The sequence below is a fragment of the Acomys minous genome (assembly GCF_964271855.1).
Source record: "Acomys minous genome assembly, chromosome: 3".
Lineage (NCBI taxonomy): Eukaryota > Metazoa > Chordata > Mammalia > Rodentia > Muridae > Acomys > Acomys minous.
Genome location: NC_140485.1, coordinates 143312780 through 143332634, shown reverse-complemented (window position 1 = coordinate 143332634; position 19855 = coordinate 143312780). Strand labels below are relative to the sequence as shown.

General features: G+C 49.4%; 1 long non-coding RNA gene across 1 annotated transcript; it reads left to right on the top strand.

Moving 5' to 3' along the window:
- The first annotated feature begins 262 nt into the window (after window positions 1-262).
- On the top strand, window positions 263-5295 carry LOC311594081. Its single transcript, XR_014777954.1, has 3 exons — window positions 263-607; window positions 1930-2024; window positions 4854-5295. It is a non-coding gene; the product is annotated as an uncharacterized lncRNA (long non-coding RNA).
- Window positions 5296-19855: the final 14560 nt, after the last annotated feature.

Below are 19855 nucleotides of genomic sequence, written 5' to 3'. Positions count from 1 at the left end.
TCCTTCCTTGCCCAGTCTCCTTTCTAAGTGAACACATCAAACGTGTCAAAGGTCACTGGGCACATCTGATGCTCAGACATTGGCGTCGCCAGGAGCCTGCTACGTTCCATCCGCTTGGCAAGCTGGCTCCCAGTTTCGTTTGTTTACTGGGAAGACAGCCCGTCTGACCAACAGTGATTTGCTCATCAGCTTCCACGCCTGCTTTGGGAATGTGCTCCAGTAAGGATTTTCATCCAGCGCTAGCTCTGTCCAGCAGCTCAGAGTTTAATTCCAGCGTAGACACATCCCATTCACGTCTTGCACTGATGAAATCCCGCTCTGCACAGACAGCTATATCGGCGCCAGCGTCTCCTGGGGCTTACAGGACTTCGCCAGACGTATTCTATGACGCATTCTCTGAAGCTCCCACTCCCAGCCATCTCCAACCCACCTTCCCCTCCTTTTTTGAGCCCTGACTCCCTACGGCGATAGCTGAAGTCCCTTAGGAGCGATTACTTTTGCTACCCTTGGAGTATGCCGCGCATGCACTGGGACGAGCGAGTCAAAGTTGCCTCAGTCGTCTACGCCTCCTCAGCTGCCGTTCCTCGCTCTCCTCACGGAACCTCAGGTTTTCTTTGGCTGAGTGGGCGGGTGAAGGAAATACAATTCTAGATTAGGGATATCGATGTGCAATTCCGGTCACTAGTGAGAGGCCGCAGCACAGCGCGAGGGCCAGTGTCAGAGCCAGCCCAGCATGCCTTCCCTGCTCTCCAACCGATCTCGCCCGCCCACCTCATCTCACACCCTTCCATCTGTCTAACGGCCTTCCTGTTACAAGGAACCCATCCTCCTTTATCTAACAAGGGAGGAGATACTAGGAATTTCATGTGTAAATAGATGCTGCATTCTAAAGCAAATGACACAGGACCACGGAGGAAGGTGCCACCAGGAACCTGGAAGAAGCCACCTCCTCCTTGTAGATCAGGGGTTGGGTGGTCACACTTAACCCAGGGGAGACGGATGTTGTGTGACTTTTCCTAGGGAGGTGTGAACAAACTGTTCACCCCAGATGGGGCAACGGTTACAAACCAAAGAAATGACTCCATTCAAGTGTAGCTTAGTGAGCCAGGACCTTAGTAGGGTTGACTTGAAGGTGACTACATCACGGAAATGCCAACCCACTACAGGTCAAGTCTCAAGAAGGGCCGGGCGTGGTGGTGCACGCCTTTAATCTCAGCACTCGGGAGGCAGAGGAAGGTGGATTGCTGTGAATTCGAGGCCAGCCAGGTCTCCAAAGCAAGTCCAGGACAGCCAAGGCTACACAGAGAGACCCTGTCTCAAAAAACAAAACAACAAAAAAACCCGCTCACAAAGGCAGCATCCTCGGAGCATCCTCCCTGCACGTGGCTGTGGGTGGAGCTTCCTCTGGCTCTCAGAACCTTGAGAAGGGTGCGAATCGTGTAGTATTCAGTAGCTCTTGGGGCTTTAGCTTTCATTTAATTCTGGGTCTCTGAAGTCTTCCTTTTGCCTCTGGAAGGAAATATTTTATTTGGGAGGAAATAGCTACATGACATGGGTGGGGCCGAAAGAGGAGCTGGAGGGAGCCATTTGGGTTTGCTGGAAAAGGCGGTTGGTCATGTCCCACATGGGCTCTGGTTCTGCCCCCCAGCTTGTGGCGCTGTTTTGAAGGCGTGGCATCTTCAGAAGGCTGGGTTTGGCTGGTAGAAGTAGGTTATCAAGGCCTCTGATGCCCACACTCACGGCAGTTGGGGGCTTATTCTTCTTGTTTAGACATGATGTGACTGGCCACTGCCTCGTATTCCCGCTGCCACAGATGGAGCCTCTCCAGCCCCCATGCCCTTCACCGTGATGGACAGCAACGCCTCTGAAACTACAAGCAAAATGAACCCTACTCCCTTAAGTTATTTTGTTTTTAATGTTTTGATACAGGAACATGGAAAGCAGCTACTACAGATGCTGGAACTCTACAGGAACTGTAAGAAGTGGGGCAGAGTGACCAGCTCCACAGAGTGATTACAGAACAGGTATTATCAGAGCAACCATCTTGGATGGGAGCAAAGACCTGTGAGGTTTTGCAGTATCAGCTCATGGCTGGATGTTACGGGTGTGTGTGTGTGTGTGTGTGTAGAGGTGAATGCATGTGTAGACACACCCACAAGCATGCCAGCACACCACTGCTACCATTCAAACCACAGGGATGTGGGTGAGGAAATAGCAGTGTGCCAGCAGGGGATTGTCTTTTACTTAGGTCTCTGCCGCTGAGGGAAGCCAAGGCAAGAACTCAGGACAGGAACCTGGGGACAGGAACTGACACAGAGACCATGGAGGAGCGTGGCCTTTGCATCCCAGGACCAGACCTGCCTAGGGTTGACACTGTCTGTCCCCAACCCACCCTCCCAGGGGCTCGTCTTACCCACATCAACCATTAACCAAGAAAATGTACTATAGACTTGTCTACAGGCAATCTGATAGAGACATTTTTTTTTCAAATGAGGTTCCTTTCCACAGATAACTCTAGCTTGTGTCAAGTTGACAGAAACCAACTAGGGCATCTCCCAAGAAGGCTGCTATGGCTGGAGGCTGCCCAGCCCCAGGGTGCCACAACAGAGCACCTTAAGGGGCCACACTAAAGCGTGTGGTGTGCACAGGACACCTTTTCCTCCCCAAAGCCTGCAGTGCCCCCTGGGCTGCACCTCTTCCTTTCAAAGGCTGTACTGCCCCTGGAGCTACACTCCTTCCTTCCAGGAGTCTGCCTTTGCCACTTTCAGCTGCTGGTGATAAGAGCAAAATTCTGTATGTCCTAAATTTAGCCACAAGTCAGAGCACAGTAAAGACAGATAAGAGAAGTCCTTCAGCTGAGAGTGTTGGGAGCAAACAAAAGCCACTCCGTGTCCTAAAGGTATGTCACCAGTCTCAAACAGCCCAGGAAGGAGTCCACTTCAGCACCACATCCACTTATGGCCTTAGCCCATCAAAGGGCTCAAGTGCTTCTGCTTATGGCTGGCTCCTGGCTTGCTTGTCCCCAGACTGTTCCTGTGTGTTGTCCTGCCCTCCTTACCGAGCCAGTTAGGGTCAACATAAAAGCTAAGTGTTTCCTGTTATCAACATTTTCCTGATGACACGCTCAGGCTTTTCACAACTGCTGCCTCACCTTGAAGTCACTGGAGTCCTTGGACGGCCTCATCTCGAGGTCCAGAGTCGGCACTGCCAAGAGAAGTCACACTCCGCAGGGTTAGGACTTAGGCGTGTCTTTTGGGGATACATGACTTGACTGAGTACAGTTGTTGCTTAGGGCTGAGGGGCAATCAGGGAGAATAACTATGCAGCGGTCTCCACCTTACCACCCCCCCAACTCCCACCCCCGGCCCCCCACCCCCCAGCTCACCCATGGCAGCCAAGTCTAAGGCACTTCCCTGCTAGGCTGCTGCAGCAAGCACTGGGCAGCTCAGAGGTGCTGGGCTCTGCCCTTTCTGCACAGTGGGAATCTTTGAAGATAGGAATTCTCAGCACATTGCAGGCAGGGCCTCCTCTGCCTCCTTTCAGAAGCCCAGCACATGGATTTTGGCAGAACCCTGCAGTTCCTGCAGAACCCTGTAGTTCCACAAGCTATGAGCATCAAACTCCCTAACTGCCCACTAAGGAGTAAGGGCTTCCCTTACAACAGGCATGCCAGGTAAAGTGCAGATCAGGGAGGGACACACTCTGCAGCACATGACTAGCACAGGTGGTGGCACAGGCTGGCATAGGTGGCGGCACAGGCTGGCACAGGCAGTGGCACATGGCTGACATAGGTGGCATGTTCCTGACATAGGGATGGATGTTGGCTGTGGAGCATCATTGTGTTTCTAATGTAACAGGAGAACACGCAAGTCTGGATATACCATCTGTGCCGTGAAGTCAGCTCTTCTCGGAGCCCTTATGCTATGTTAATGCTCTTTTAGTCTGTGAATGTATATTGATGAGTGCATATGCGTTCATGTGTACATTTGTGCAGTGCACATACTTACACACATGTGTGTTGTGCATGTGTAAGCTGTTAGGAGAATAAACGTGTGCACATGTATATGTACCTATTTGGTCAAGTGTGTGCATAAGTATATACTGTCATGCATGCATTATGTACATATATATCAACATGTATGTAAATGTATAAATGACTACATGATGTATGTGTATGTGTTTACCTTTGCACATACCTATATAGATGAATGTGTGTGAATACCTTCATGAATGTGTGTATACATGTGTTTATACCTATATGGATGCATGTGTTCATGTGCATGCGTACATGCATGGATGTGTGTGCAAATGTGTATACACCTACAGTGATGCATGTGACATGTGTAAGTATACATCCATGGATGCATGTATATACATATAGACATATTATTACCTCACCTGCTTTACTTCTTTTTTTTTTTTTTTTTTTAAGAAAAGCTTGGCCATTTATCAACAGTGACTAAAACATTGTTTTATTATAGAACTTTTTAAAAAGTATTTTTAATACTTTTATTCTGAATACACATAATGCACTAACCCCTTCTTTGAAGTAAGGTTGAGCTGTGAAATCTTAGGGGTGTGGCACCCCAGAATGTCCTATTGTTTTTGAGAGGGTGAGAATCAGGCACGTGATGGGACATGGCAATTCTGGGCCCTTTCTGCAGTGCCAGTTTTGGCTTTGCACAGCTCTGCGTCCCTACAGTGAGCCCCAGCAGATGTGGCCAAAGCCAGGCCTCAGGCCTCCTTGGGAGCTAACTGCCTGCTCAGGAACATAGCACCTGGGCACTGGAGTCCTCAAAGACTTTGTCCTCCCCCATCTTACCTCAGCATCCTCTTGTTTGCCATTGTACAAGGTCACAAGTGTCACAGACCATGATGTGAGGACAGAAGTGTGGATTCCCCGTGTGTGGCTCACTGTGTCACTTCACAGTGTACCAGGAGGTCATCTGGGCAGTTCCTGGAGACTTGTGAGTTGACGTCAAGAGGATGGTCCTTCCCCTTCAAGGCCAGTTTCATTGCCTTAGGACAGGGGCTCCACCCTGAGGCATACAGAAAGCACCAGGATACACAGAAAACAGAGCACTTTTAAAACCTCGCGTCTGCTCTCAGAGTTCAACCAGAAATGACACGCTGTCCCAGAACATCCACGTGTGCAGCCTGGGATCCGCAAGGTAGTTCCGGCTTCCACAAGCCTTGCATCATAAATGCACCCGATACCCACAACCCTCCCTGGAGCTGCGATGGATTCAGCTCGTCGATTTCAGAAGGTCCTCTGACAGTAAAAGACATTGTGGAAATGCCTTCCTTGTGCTGAGTCTGTGTGTTGGTCCAGACTAGAGCATGCGTTCATTCTTTCAGCACATGCTGCGGTGAGCAGGTTGCGGGGGGAGGTGGGGGGTCAGAGCATATTTTAGCCTTGCAGTTTCTTCCGCTGGCTGCAGGTGGGTCATGGCTGGGAAGACTCAGAGTCTAGGAGGTCAGTGGCCCAAAGTGTGTGCTAATGGAGGGTTTACTGTGTGCTCAGCAGAGTGAATAACAACAAGAAAACAGATCCAGTTTATCCTCGCGGTACTTGCGTATTGGTGTGCTGGTGAGCTGTAGATGTAATAAAATACCAGAGAGAAACAGTGGAGAAAAAAAAAATCCCTTTTGTGCACAGTTTCAGAGGGTTCCATCTACGGACCTTGGCTTTGGCTGTAGATGTGTGGTGAGGTGGGTGATCATGGTGGAGATCCGGGAGGAGGAAAGCCGCTCACCTCGCACAGGCTGATGGGAAGAAGGCAGACACACGCACATAGAGAGCAAACGCAAAACCCAGGAGGGAGGTGGGTGAGAGGGAGAGAAAAAGAGACAGGAAGTATGGGGGACAATGCACACACACACATACACACATGTACACACACACACACACACACACACACACACACACACACACACACACACACACACACACACGGAGCAGAGATAAGCTATACCCTTGGAAAGCACCTCTACCAGTGACCTACTTCCTAAGTGTGGCCCTCTTCCCAGCAGCACTACTGGCTGGGAACCAAGTCTGGGCCCTTTGGGTCACATTCCAGATCAAACCATAGCGCTCAGAGAACATTTATAGGCAGGGTGGGGAGTCCTGGAGACTGAGGCAGCTCAAGCTTAGAATTTAGCATCTTTGTGTCTTCTGTTGACCTGAGGTCTGCACAGTTCAAAGAGCCCCAAAACTCTTTCCCCTCACCAGTGGGACACTGTTTTCAGATGATAATAAAAACGTATACAGTGTAACAGAAAGCCCAATGGCCTTAAATGCGTAGACCAAGACTTACCCTAAGCCAATCTGCGCCAGATGTGGCCCTTCACTGCCTCTTTGCTGCCCTGCACCCTCAGAGCCTACAGCCTGGGCTTCTCCAGTCCTCCTGCCCCCGCACCTCCATTGCTGGGGCTAGGGATTCCAGTAAGTTAATACATTGTAATACTGTTCAGCAATTAGGAACAATACGTAGATGAAAACCAAAACAGAACAAAATAACCAAAAACCAAACCAAACTAAAATGTTGGCATAGAAGAGAGAAGGTGTTCAAGTTAAAGGAATATGAAATAATATTTAACAAAATCGTACAAGGAATTTCCCCAAACCAAGGGAAAAGCTGGCCATGTATACTACTTCCTCTTTTTCTGCTGTTGTCCCTCTAAGCCAAGCTTACCCAAAGCAAAACCCACTTTACAAAATCTACATCTCATATGTCAGGAACAGCTGAGTGTCTTGAGGTGTTATACCTCGGGAGGGGCCATGGACACACAGGAATCAGAAGCAATGGCACCCTGAAAAACAGGGCCAGGGAACCCCGGTCCATCTCCGTGCCTTCTCGGGAGCAAGCCAGAGATCAACAGACACAGCGGATCGAGTATTTCTATTTGGGTTTTAGCAATTTCACAGCAATCCTCCAGGAACCCAGTGAATGTCGCTTCCCACCCTTCATTTCCGCCTTTATCCCACAGACGCGTTTCATGTACGGGCTGTCGGCCTCCCTGTCAGCTTTAATGATTTTATTGCTTTCATCATCTGTCGCTGGTCTAGCCACAGTGACTCAGGGTTTTGAAATTAGCTCCGTCCTTCCCCATGTGTTTAGGGAAATGACAGAACGCACGGCTCGAGCAGCCCATGCTGGGTTGCAGCTTAGGCTGCCGGGCCCTCCCTCCTGGACCTCACAGGCTTAGAGGGCCTCCTCTGCATTTGCACAGCTGCTAGCCTTGAAAATTTAGTAGGATAGCTTCTCTACTGGGCCTTTAAAATGTATTTTCTTGCATCAAATTAATCTTTTGTGCCATCTTGTTTTCTTCACGTTCCCGCTGCCTCAGCCGGCTAAATGCAGCATTGTTCCAGCAGGCCTGAGTGGATGAGGGCCCTGCAGGTGGAAGGGGCTGCCTCCTCCTTCCCACAAGGCCGTCTGTGGTGGAGGGGTAGGCTCATTAAGGCTTTTCCCAGGCCACACCACAAAAGATGGCTGGGGAAACAAAAGTAAGATGCTGGATGCCATCCGCGCGCCTTTGTGGCTCTGCCGACCGGCAAGCATCTCATTGAGATGCAGTTGAATGTGGAGTCAAGGGAAGGCCGCCCGGAGAGGAGGGGCGTGAGAGGTTTCAGTGCATCCAGTCAGCAAGGCTCAGTGGTCCTTAGCGCTTACATAATTCAGGGCAGGGGTGGGGGTGGGGGGGAAATATGGCATTGTCAAGGAGAGAAAGCAAGAATTTAATCTCTTCAGTACTGGAGACCAAACAAAGCAGAGGAATGTCACCCTTTCAGAAGTATGTGTAAATCAGGAAGCCACACCTCAGTCCTCAGAGCTGCTCCTGCTGGGCCAGGGTAGGTCTCTTTATCTGGTGAGACCCTTGCATGAGCTTCCTTTTGGTCCCTGGTACTGCAAGCTAAAGCTGGCTGGCTGACAGTCTGGGCAGTCTAGACCTGCCCTGTTTTGTCTACAGCTTTCCTCCCTTGTCCCCTGGTGCCGCAGCCTGGAGGAGGCAGCCTGGTTGCCCGCTGCTCCGTTTATCTCTGACCTGTGTCAGTTACAGAAGCAGGCAAGCTGGTGTCAGGGAAGGCAGAGACAGGACAGGAAGAAAACATTTTCTTTTTCTTTTTGCAATTCTGTGCTCGCTAATGGCGCCGTTGAGTAAAGGCAGGCTTGTTTGGGGTTTTGGTTTTAAGAGCTGTTTTGGGAGACCAGCTCTGTCTTGTCTGTGACACGGTGCAGTTTCCAACTGCGTCACTCCACAAATCCCTGCTCTTCCTGAGAATCTGTTGGTGCTGATACGTCAGGATCTTGAAATCTGGAGATGTCTGTGAAGGCATTCACTAGCACATAATGTGTGTCTGTGATCTCACAGGTGTGTGTGTGTGTGTGTGTGTGTGTGTGTGTGTGTGTGTGTGTGTGGCGATATCGACCACTACACTGATGAATGTAGACAAAACAAGGCAGGTCTAGACTGCCCAGACTGTCAGCCAGCCAGCTTAGTTTGCAGTATGGGGACCAAAAGGAAGCTCACGCAAGGGTCCCACCAGATAAAGAGACCTGCCCTGGCCCAGCAGGAGCAGTGATCACACACTCACCTACTCATCTATTTCACGTTTATTTACTTTCGAAATTTCTCAGACCAATGCTTGTATCTGTGCTCTTTTCTTTTCATTAGCTTTCTGTTCAGGCGTGTGCTTGTATAAACTTTATTTTTCTAGTTTTGCATGGCTTGGGATGCAGCATCATGAAGGATTTCTGTTGTCGCAGCCACGTGACCAACAACTTCGTGAAATGATTTAGTAGCTATAACAGAGTTTCTAGGGGCAAAGGATTTTCTCTTAATATTATCAGGTCATTTGCAAAGACGGATATAATGTTTTTTATTCCGGAACCCCACCCTGTTTGCCTCTCCAGGGCTCTTGAGATGATCCCAATGTCCAGTGCACACTAGGCAATTGCAGCGGCAGAGCTACGTGCCAACCCATAGTGTGTGTCGTTTGTCTCTTTCATAGGTTGGGATCTCTGGCCCTTGCACTGTCACACACAGACGTTGTGACACATCCTGCCTTATTTAGACTCACAGAGTGTCCAGTCTTTGGTGCAGATGTCGTATTAGATGATCTTGTGCTGGTCACATGACGGCTCCCTTGCCTCTGGTTATCTGCCTAGTCGCTGTCAAGCGTGTGTTTTCCAGCCTCTGCTGCGATGGCCATGCTATCTTTTTCCTCTGTCATTACAGTGGATTTGCTTAGCTGGTTCTCATGTATCAGAACATGTTTGCAGGAACAGAATAAGCTCCATTGACCACTGTGTTGTTTTTCCCAGGCTGTGTGAGAAGCCACAGAAACAAAAGCAAGGCTAGCACACTTCCTCACAGTTCCCCTGGCCAAGGTAAAAGTGTATACAGGGATGCTTGCAGTAAAAATGCTAACTTATCATCCCTAGCAGTGGTGGGCAGAGGCTCAAAGACCCCAGCTCCTTACTGTGTGCTGTGTGATAGGGGTTAATATTAGTAATTGATATTGAAATTAAAAAAAAAAATCAACACATCCATTTACTTCAGCCAGATTATAAGGTAAGAGGGATTTTCCCTTATTGTCTCTAGGGATGCAGGCTCACCAGATTTCTCCCCAGGAACAATGTTATCAGCCTCTGGCTTGGAGAGGAACGGTTCTTCTCTGTTATCTGCCTACACCTCAAGGTGCGTCATGGTGTAGCCGTTTGGACCTAACACACTTGTGACCTATTTTTTCACTGTCTAGCTACTGGAAAGTTATTTAGTTCCCAAGTAACTGGAGATTATTCAAGTAATCTCCTAGTAAAGATTTCAAATTTAGTTCCCATGTGTGTGTGTTTGTAAGTGCCTAACCAATGGCTGTTGATGGGTATTTGATCCCATTGCGAACCCCGAGGTTGTGAACTGAAAAAAACCTGTTTGTTTCTTGTTGTGGTGCAGCTCAGCCCTAGCATACACCTTTAACCCAAGAGCCAAATAAAGCCAATCATGGAGTAAAGAGGTGGAGCCAGCAACCAGTCGACAGGAAGTAGAAAGGAGGGACTTTCTACTGCTGTATTTAAGACAGAGTGGAGAAGGAGAAAGAGTTCTTTCTTTCTGGAACATAAGCTGAGGAAGAAGGTCAGCTGGGTGTTTTTCCTGCCTCTGAGCTAAGAAGGCTTTCACCTCAGCATCTGGCTCCTCAGTCTTAATTGGTAAAATCGAACCATTGAGATTTTCTTTCTTTGTAACAACACATGACCTTGTGCATTTGGGGGAAGAATTGCTCTACCACAGAGTATACCTACAGTCCGGGGAAGCGCCCTGTGTGATCTCGGTCCTGGCTAAGGTGTAGAGACTTGCTGTAAAGCCTAGAGTGTGGCCTGTTCTGATCCATGTTCTACGGGCAGCTGGAAGTCACTAAAGTCTGTACTGTGGGTCTAGCAGGCTGCAAATATCCACTAGGTCAGGCTGGTTTGTGGTGTCTCAAGGCCCCTTTGGCCTGCCTGATTTTCTCCTTGGCACAGATGGGAAGCGAGTTATCAAGTATGTGATGAAACTGTGGGTTTATCTTTTCCCTTTCTTGTTGGTGCTTATTCACGAACTTTGGAGCTCTTAGTGGGAACACCCACCCATAAGTAGTAAGTGGCCACTCTCAGCTTTCCGCCTCACATCTCCCTTGCTTCTGAATTTAACTTATTTAGACCTTTAAGATTAGAGTGGCAGTTCAGAATTACATATTTATTTCTGGGACTCACAGACAGCTGTGGACACACAGCAATCAGACAGAGTGTAGAGACTGCCTCACCCTTAGGAGGCACACTGGGCCAGGGGTAACAGTGAATGCTGGGGCTTGGTTAGTAGTTACCTGTGGTTCCTTTTTACATGTAAAGCCCCAGTCAGCATAGGTGCACGTGGCTACAGGATGCCTAGGGTGCTCTGCAGCCTATCAGCCATTTGTGCGAGACGCAAGGTGACAGAGCTCTGACTCTTAGCTGCCCCCTATCACGTGACCCGGCATCAGCCAGTCACCCTTCATGACTTTCCTCTCTCGGGTCAAAGTGGCTGTGAGAGGCTCTCTGTCAAAACTGGAAGCCTTAAGAGAACTGAAGCAAGCACTAGGGCAAATGGTGTGCCATCCTGTGAGTCACTGCTAAGGCAATGCGCACATGCCCAGACTCCGTGGGTCAGCACATCGCGTTTATAACCATCGTAGGAGACTAATGATGCTCAGGCTTTTTTTTTAAGCTTGGAGCTGGACTCTCATATTTGGTGGGGTTTAAAAATTTTGTTTTGTTTTGTTTTTTGGGTGGGTGATAATCTTCACCGAATGACCGTTCTGTGCGTGGGTGGTCACACAGTTTTCTCCTCCGCTCAAGACCAACAATAGTTTGACGGAGTGCGAAATTCTCACATTCCTATTCTTTCCCTCGAAGTCTCTATAATCACGGCTTCTAAATTTAGTGTGGCAACTGGGGCTTCCATGTGGGGCGAGTCTCCTTCCTCTGCAAGCTTCCCTCCCTTATTATAGGGCTCAGTGGCTTTTTTTTTTTTTTTTTTTGCGCTAGACGGGCCCTGTTTGCTCATGTATGTGTGGGTCTCCCACTGATGTCTGTCACTCTCCGTGAAGACTGTCCTTCCTTGACTTAGGAGAATTTCTCTTTCAGTGCAAAATTGGCCACTGCAATCTCCACAGGGTTGTGCTTTCTAAGTATATGGCTGAAACTATGCTTTGAGAGAAGCCACTGAGAGACAGGGAGACTGGCGTGAGATCATGAGCCTGTGTTGTGGCTCAGGGGTGCGGGGCGGGCAGCCTGAGGCTACAAGGGTGTGACCCTGCTCCCTGGGTCCTCCATACTGTCAGCAGTTACCATAGGTCCTCCTTGCCTTGATGGAGATTCGTTTTGTTTTAATTTTTTGAGAGAAGGTTGCCCTGTGTTGCCGGCTGCCCTGGAGTTCAAAATCCCGTGGCCTTGGCCTCCCGAGTGCTTGGAATACAGGCAAAAACTGTCAAAACTGACCATACAATGTGTGCAAGCCATGAGTGGAAGTAAAATGTCTTTAAGACCCAGTCTCAGGGGCAGGGCATGGTGGCACAGGCCTTTAATCCCAGCACTCGGGAGGCAGAGGCAGGCAGATAGCTGTGAGTTCGAGGCCAGCCTGGTCTACAAAGCAACTCCAGGACAGCCAAGGCTACACAGAGAAACCCTGTCTCTAAAACCAAAACAAAACAAAACAAACAAACAAAAAAGACCCAGTCTTAGGGCAACCCTTCATATCCATCCAACTTAGTGACCAAAGTCAATGAGGGAGGGTTTGTAACCTCCAATCACTTGGCCAAAGTGGTGGCTTAGGGAAGGTCAGTGGCTGAGCCCTGCAGGAGCCAGTGGACAGTAAGCAGTCCTGACTCTGACTCTTGGCTCTCTCTGTCTCCCTACTATTACCCATTATGAGTTGACCCAGGAGTATAAATATGACCTATAACTGGTTTCATTAACAACAAAAGGGTGCAAAATGCAATTTTCAGCTCCAGGCAAATAGGCTCTGTGTTGGGGGGTACTTTTGAACCTGAGCGGGCACAAGGAAACAAGGTGACCCTGCCTAGCATGGGACAGGTGTCCCCTCACCTGATCACACTGACAACACTGGTGGGTACATAACTCCATCAGGACCACACTCTTCATACCAAGCCACGCTAGGCCCTTGACACTAAAGCTGAGCTGTGTAATGAGGTGTGTGTGTGTGTGTGTGTGTGTGTGTGTGTGTGTGTGTGTGTGTGTGCGTGTGCCAGCTGAGGTTGCCAAACTGAGGCAGAGCATAAGTGAGGTGCACACTAGACTTACATATAAGACGTCAGGATTCAAGGTGAACATGGTCTGCCATTTGTAAGTTTATAGCGACTACCAATCACGATGCCTGTGTTCTGATATAGCCTGTTACATAAAATGTTTCTTTAAAATTAATTTCAGCTGTTGCCTTTTAATCTTTTGTGCAGTGTGCCTCAGGGCAGGGCTGCTCCACTCTTCAGCTGCTAGGTTCACACAGGGGCTGCCTCAGAGCTCCTGTAGAGCAGCAAGTCTTTCTGTTGTGTTTGTCAGCTTGCCCCTTTGTTGTGTTTTATTCTGTTTACACAATGATGCATTAAAAAAAAAATCCTTTGTCTATTAAGAGAGAAAGTTAAAAAAGCAGCCCTAACTGGTCTCCCCTAGCCTTCTGTGGCACACTGTCTGTCCCTCTGTCCCCCAATGCTTCCACAATGCCCACCAGGGAAGACTTTCAGATTGCACCTTGGCTGAGACAGTCAGCCTCTGTCACGTGAGGCCACGCCCTGCTGACCAGGCAGTAAGCGAGGAAGCCCCATCATGACAAAGGAGCTCGGTAAGTGGGTCAGGCGGTGGACACAACAGCCGTGACCACTCTCGCCTTAATCTCAGCTTCGGTCCCTTCCACCGCTGGCTGCTTTTCAAGGAAACACACATCTGCAGGGACATGTTCACGGTGACACCTTGTGGCCATTCCAGTTACCAATGCCCAGCCATGTCCCAGGGTCCATACAGTATGACAGTAGTCACCCTGTGTCTGAAGCAGGTTCTGGGAGCTTCTCAGTAGATCTTTTGTCCCTCTGTATATGGTGAGAACTTCTGGTCCCCCAAATGTATCCTCAGAGCAAGTGGCCTCTCACACTGTCACCCTTAAGAGGCCACAGGTGCCCCCACCCCCAACAACCATCTGCTTCAGGCAGAACCAAGCCAGACTGCTAGGCAGGATTTTGCGTTTCCAAAGACAGAGTATTGAAGTTTTGAGAGCCTTTAACAATGTTACAAAACACACAAGCTTCAGAAGCGGAAATCAGCCGTTGGTTGTGACCAAACCAAGACAGGGCCAGGGTGTGGCTATTTTAATCTCTCTTTGGCTTTGAAAGGCCCTCTGCCCTGTGGGATGAGGCCCAGTTATCTCCTGGCTTTGCAAGTAGCCTTGAATGAGGGCACAGACCGGTCACTGTCTGTTTGTATCTGGACGTATTCAGAGAGAGGAGAGGAGCCAGGAAGCAGAGGGCGTTGACCGTGGCCCACTTCCCGTGGGCCTGCCTGGTAACGCCTGGGCTTGAGCCCACAGCTTCACCTGCCATTTCTGCTTCTATCACTCAAAACTCTTGGATTTTAAAAAGTCCCAAAGCCTGCTCCACTGCCCATGACAACATCCTCACGCCAGCAAAGACTTGAGGGAAGTGTGGCCCTTTCCTCCCTCCCAGCCTGACCAGTTGCCCAGCTGCTCACCCTCTCCTCACGCTCTGTGCCAAGCTCCTGCCAGCTCTGCCCAGAAATGACCTCATCACCTGGCTCTACTGAAGGCGGGGGTCACACGCAGCCAGGGCTCTGGCTTCCTCTCCTGTACCCCTCCCCATCTCTCTGGCACCTCCTCCTGCTTGCGTCCCACCTCCAGCAGACACATTCACATGACTGCTGTTTCCTTTGGCCTCACGCTGGCCACCCGGTGCCATCGCAGGTGGCCTCTATCATGAGCTGATCACAGCGGGCTCCTGCATTCAACCCTCAGGACTCACAGCTACGCTCGCTCTCACTGAGCCAGCCAGCCACCTCACAGGCCATGCCCTCACTGAGCCAGACAGCCAGCCAGCCACCTCACAGGCCATGCCCTCACTGAGCCAGACAGCCAGCCAGGCCACCGTACTCAGTAGCTATCACTGACCCAAACACCCCTCCTGTGGATTCCCTGAAGTGGTTCCTGCTTGTGCGCCCAGCACCCAGCAAGGGCGCTCTGCAGAACTTAGGCCCTGGAGCTGAAGAAGCATGGCATATTTGCTTCACCTCGTCCATGTCTAACGACTGCTTTACGTATCAAGGGTGGTGGTGATACAGGAGCTAAATAAGCCTCAGGTAAAAATATGTGCCTTTGCCAGAAGTCAGCAGCTGTTCAGGATAGTCGGCCGTGCAGACCCACTCACCGTCTCCACACCAGAAGATGGCAGCCGCTTTCCACCAAAGCCGACCCGCTGTGGGAAAGCCGCGAGGATTGTTTCTCCAGTTTCCTCACAGGGTGATGGGGTAAATGGAGATCGCCAGCCTGAGACCTGTGCAAACTAAGCCCACATCTTGGTCTTCTCGGTTGTAGATGGCCCCGCCTCCCTCCGGGGACGATGCCCTCCTCCGGGGACGATGCCCTCTTCCGGGGACGATGCCCCCTCCAGGGACGATGCCCACCAGTTCTAGCTATCTCTTGCCAAGCCAAGGCCTGTGAGATGCATTTAGGGACAAGAAACCAACATGGAGGGTGGCATGGGCTGCCTCCTCCAGCAGAATGATTTAAAAACAGGGAGGCAGTATTGTATGTATACCCCCTCCCCCCAAAAACCCAACAACCTTGAAAGCAAGGACAGGCAGGGGTATGACCATTTCCACAGCAGCCACTAGACAGGGACAGGCCAAGTGTCCAAGGACGACCGGGTGACAATGTGTCATTTACCCAACAAGGAAGTCACAGACGGAAGGATAATCCTGACGTGCTAAGTGATGGGTAAATCTTAAGGACACTGTGCTGAATCACAAAACTCCCAAGGCTGTGAGACTTCACGGCTCAAGTCATATGCTAAGGCAGATGGGGGCTTCAGAGGGGCTGGGTGTGGAATTTGATTTGGGAAGGTGGAAGGTTCTGGAGGTGGGTGAGATGTCACAGACAGCTGCACAGTGGAGTGACCATGCCCAACCCCACTGACCTAGACACAGGCCAATCAAGGTGGCAGCATTACATGGATTTTACCACAACAAAGGGAAATGTATCACATTTGTTGTCATCTTGTTAATTTTGTTTAGAATGCTTTTTGGAGTTATTTATTTCTGATTACTTAGTTTTTTTTTAGTAGATAATTATTTTATACAAGTTGTTTTAGAAAGAGAAAAGAAACCATCTGTCTCATTTACTCTAAAATTCATTCCACGGGATCTATGCCGAACAGAAAATATGAGCACATCAACTCAACCAGTGGACAAATGTCTATTTGTAAGTGGATACGTGGATTTCCAAGCTAATTAAATTTAATAAAAACACTACATGGGGATAAGTGTTATGTCTCTGAGTACTATCAAGGTGCGAAAAAAATGATCACATTAATGAAGAGAAGACAAGTCCTGGGAAGTTCTGTGGGACTGCAGACAAGGCATTTGATAAGACTGCATAGCAGTTTATAATTAGATGTCTCTAAGAAGGAAACAAATATGGCTTTTCATGTGGGTAAAAGCCTGTGGCCAACACCTGCAGGGAAAGTGGGAGATACAGCAAGGCCTGCTGGGAAATCTGAGGACCAGAAACAAGAGGTACCTGGCTGTATCAGATGTATAGTAAGTCTGTTAGTCAGTGCTCCGCAGACGGACACACAGAAACCCCCCCATCTGCCATGAACGGCCCTGTTACCTTGGAGAGGTGCTGTCTGCTCATCATTTTGGTGGACAAGAAACAAGAATCCCAGCCCTTGGGAGGCAGAGGCTGGGGGATCGCTGTGAGTTCGAGGCCAGCCTGGTCTACAAAGTGATCTAGGACAGCCAAGGCTACACAGAGAAACTATGTCTCAAATAAATAAATAAATAGAATATTTTTAAGGCTGGGCAGTGGGAGGAGCTCCTTGTGTGTGTGATACCCGAGCTGTGCCGGCTGCTTGCCTGATTGTGTACTCACCCACGGTTCTCCAGCAGAGCACAGACTGGTACACATGGCTCACTCTGTGGTACAGCCACCGACTTCACCCATCTGGCTGGTTAAAGACATCTGTGTGTTCTGATTTGCGTTTGTGCACTGTGAGAGCAACAAGTATTTCTGAGTGTTTATGATCTGGTGCTATTTGCATAAAACACATGGAGTCTTACATGGAGACCTTTTTTTCCCCTCTTGGCCATTTTGGTCTTAGATGTGGAAAGGCCACTTTTCTACCTGTGATAAGTCACAACTGTTTTTCTCCACTTATTTTTTTTTTGTCCTTGACTTTGATACTTTTGCGTAAAGTGTTTCAGACCATCTAAGCGGCCAAATTGATCAGTTGTATCCTTTATGAATTTTGAAGTCTGAGAATTATTTTTTAAAAATCCCTTTTTTGTTCTAGTTCATGAAATTTCACAAGTATCACACAATACACACAAAAAAGAGGAGTTATTTGAAATAACATATTTCTAGGTTCAATTAGTCTCACTGACTGTGTGTGCGTGATTTCTCGAAGCTGTTTTTGCTTCATGAAGAAAACAGAAACAAGGCTGGGTGGTGGTGGTGCACACCTTTCATCTTGGGAGGCAGAAGCAGGAGGATCTCTGTGAGTTTAAGGCCAGCCTGGCTATGTAGCAAGTTTCAGAGCAGCAAGGATACACTGAATTCTCCCCCCTCCCCAGTCTCAACAAACCAACAAACCCAAACAAAAACCAGAAATAAAGAGGGAGGAAGGGAAGGAGGAAAGAAGGAAAAAGGAAAACCTAAAATGAGGGATGCTGGAGCTTCCTAAGAGGGTGTGAGGGAGTGAGACGGGAGCCTGGTGTGGAGGCCAGGGCTGAGGTTCCAGTCCGTCAGTACCAAGGGAGGGTGGTCACAGCCGTTGCCATGAGTAATACAAGGGCCTCTGGCTCATGGCTCAGGCTGTGAGCCTAACTCAGAAGCTGTGAAGACAGGAGTCAGTGTTTCCGACCTGCTGCTGACCTCAAGAGCTCAGTCCCAGGCGCTGGGCTTGGGCGAGCGCTGGGCTTGGGTGAGCAGGCCTCAATTCATGTCCAGGGCAGGAAACTAAACACTTGGGACTAATGACAGAGACGGATGGCAACAGAGTTGGAATCTGGTGGGGGAAACTTTTAAAAGGTTAAAAAAAATTACTTGTGCAAGGGTGTTGCCTGCACGTACGCATGTGCACATGCATGTGTAGCACCCACAAGGGCCAGAAGAGGCCATTATTAAAATGGACATGTTTAAAAGAATAACTTTTATTTTTAAAAAAAATCCTAAGGTTTCAGAGGATGAAAGTAAATAAGACCCTTTCTTTTCATTATTAAACAACAGCAACAAGGAGCTGGAGAGATGGCTCAGAGGTTAAGAGCACTGGCTGCTCTTCCAGAGGTCCCGAGTTCAATTCCCAGCACCCACATGGTGGCTCACAGCCATCTAGAATGAGATCTGGTGCCCTCTGCTGGCCTGCAGGTGTACATGTAGACCACTGTATAAATAATAAATAAATAAGTCTTAAAAAAAAAAAAGATTGTTGTACCTTGAATGAAAATTTCCAACCAGGACCAGGATACAGCCACATGCCGGCTGTCTCTAAGCTGCCATCTTGCTGGCTTCCTGTGCACTCAGCACTCTCCAGCTGAGGTCCCCTCAAAGGACAGGAAGCACCTGCTTTGTCTTCCTGCCCATCTGGTGGGGACCCTGGGAAAGAGAACAGCAGACAGTTCCAGGCAGCTGAACTCCCAGAGAATGGATGACACGCACCACCTGATGCAAGCAAAGACTTTCTACCTGCTTGATATTTTTTATTATGAAGAGTGTCCAGCTGGAGAAATAAAACTGAAAAAACGCCTCGAAGGCCAGGTGACTTCCTCCTTGCCAGAGCCCTGCCTCTAAACACCACCAATGTCTGCCAGGCTTCTCGGGGAGGATTGCCTCAGCCAGGTGAACATGTGACCCAGATCTGCTGGGATCTGCACCAGGTAGACTCATCACTGTAATTTTGCTAATACAAATATCTGTGTTTTCCATGGGTCTTAGGTCACCCCTATGAAAGGGTCATTCAACCCCCAAAGGGGTTGAAAACTGCTGATGTACGAAGAGAGCTGGGCCTGTCAGGAGGGAAGAAAACCACCTAACAATCCAGGGTTGACGATCCATGGGCTCTGAACAGACAGACAACCACACCCAGCCCAGCAATCTCTCAGAGAACCCCAGGGCCAGTCTGGAATCGGCTGGATCTCAGAGGGCTGAGAACGAGAGAGGGAGAGACCCAGTTAGAAGTACTGGCCTCCCGGTGCAGCATCCTCTAAGTTCTTAGAAAGACCAAATGTCCACAAAGGGATTCTCATCATCATGGCTCGGTGCTTAGCTCTGGTACCCTAGGCAGCCTGACCATGCTCCCTAGCTCAGTCATCTTGGTCTCTTGATCTGCACGATGCTCCTGTCACAGTTGCAAACTGCGCAGAGAGACCAGAGACTGCTCTGACAGGGGTCAGTGAGGGTGCAGAGCCTCTACGAGACCAACGGGCATCCACGGAGGTGCTGCCCACAGAAGGGACTCTGTCTGCCTGTCACTGGTGACAGTGGGACAAGTTCCATAAAGGTGAGACACCTGAAGGGGTACTGACTATGGTAGAAGAGACAGGAACTCTCAGCTCCCAGTCCTGTGAGGGGCACTCAGGGGATATGACCGGCATGGGAGAACACCATTGAGACACATGTCCCACAGGGCCCTGAGGTGCCAGAGAAAAGAAGGAAAGGACGGGACCTCCTTGCGGCCTGGGGCCCAAGGGTCCATCACATGCCCCTTACCTCACCTTTAACTTTTGGCATCTCACCAGCTACAGGTGTCTGTGGCTTGTCTCTCAGCTCTGGACTCTGAAAAGCCCTGCTGTGCTGCTTGCTGAGAGGCAGGAGCCAAGCACTGTGATGACAAGGCCGTTATCGTCTAAGGGGCACAGGGACTCTCTGCATAACTGATTGCGTTTTGCTGCGATTCAAAATCCCCTTCTCCCTGCCCTGCCTTCCTAACGAACTGCTCACTCTAAACTCCCTGTTCTTGTCAAGGAGCTTCTCTGTGGCACCACTAATGATAAGTGACTTTAAAATGCCCTTTAATGTGAATCCATTCCGACTAATGAGT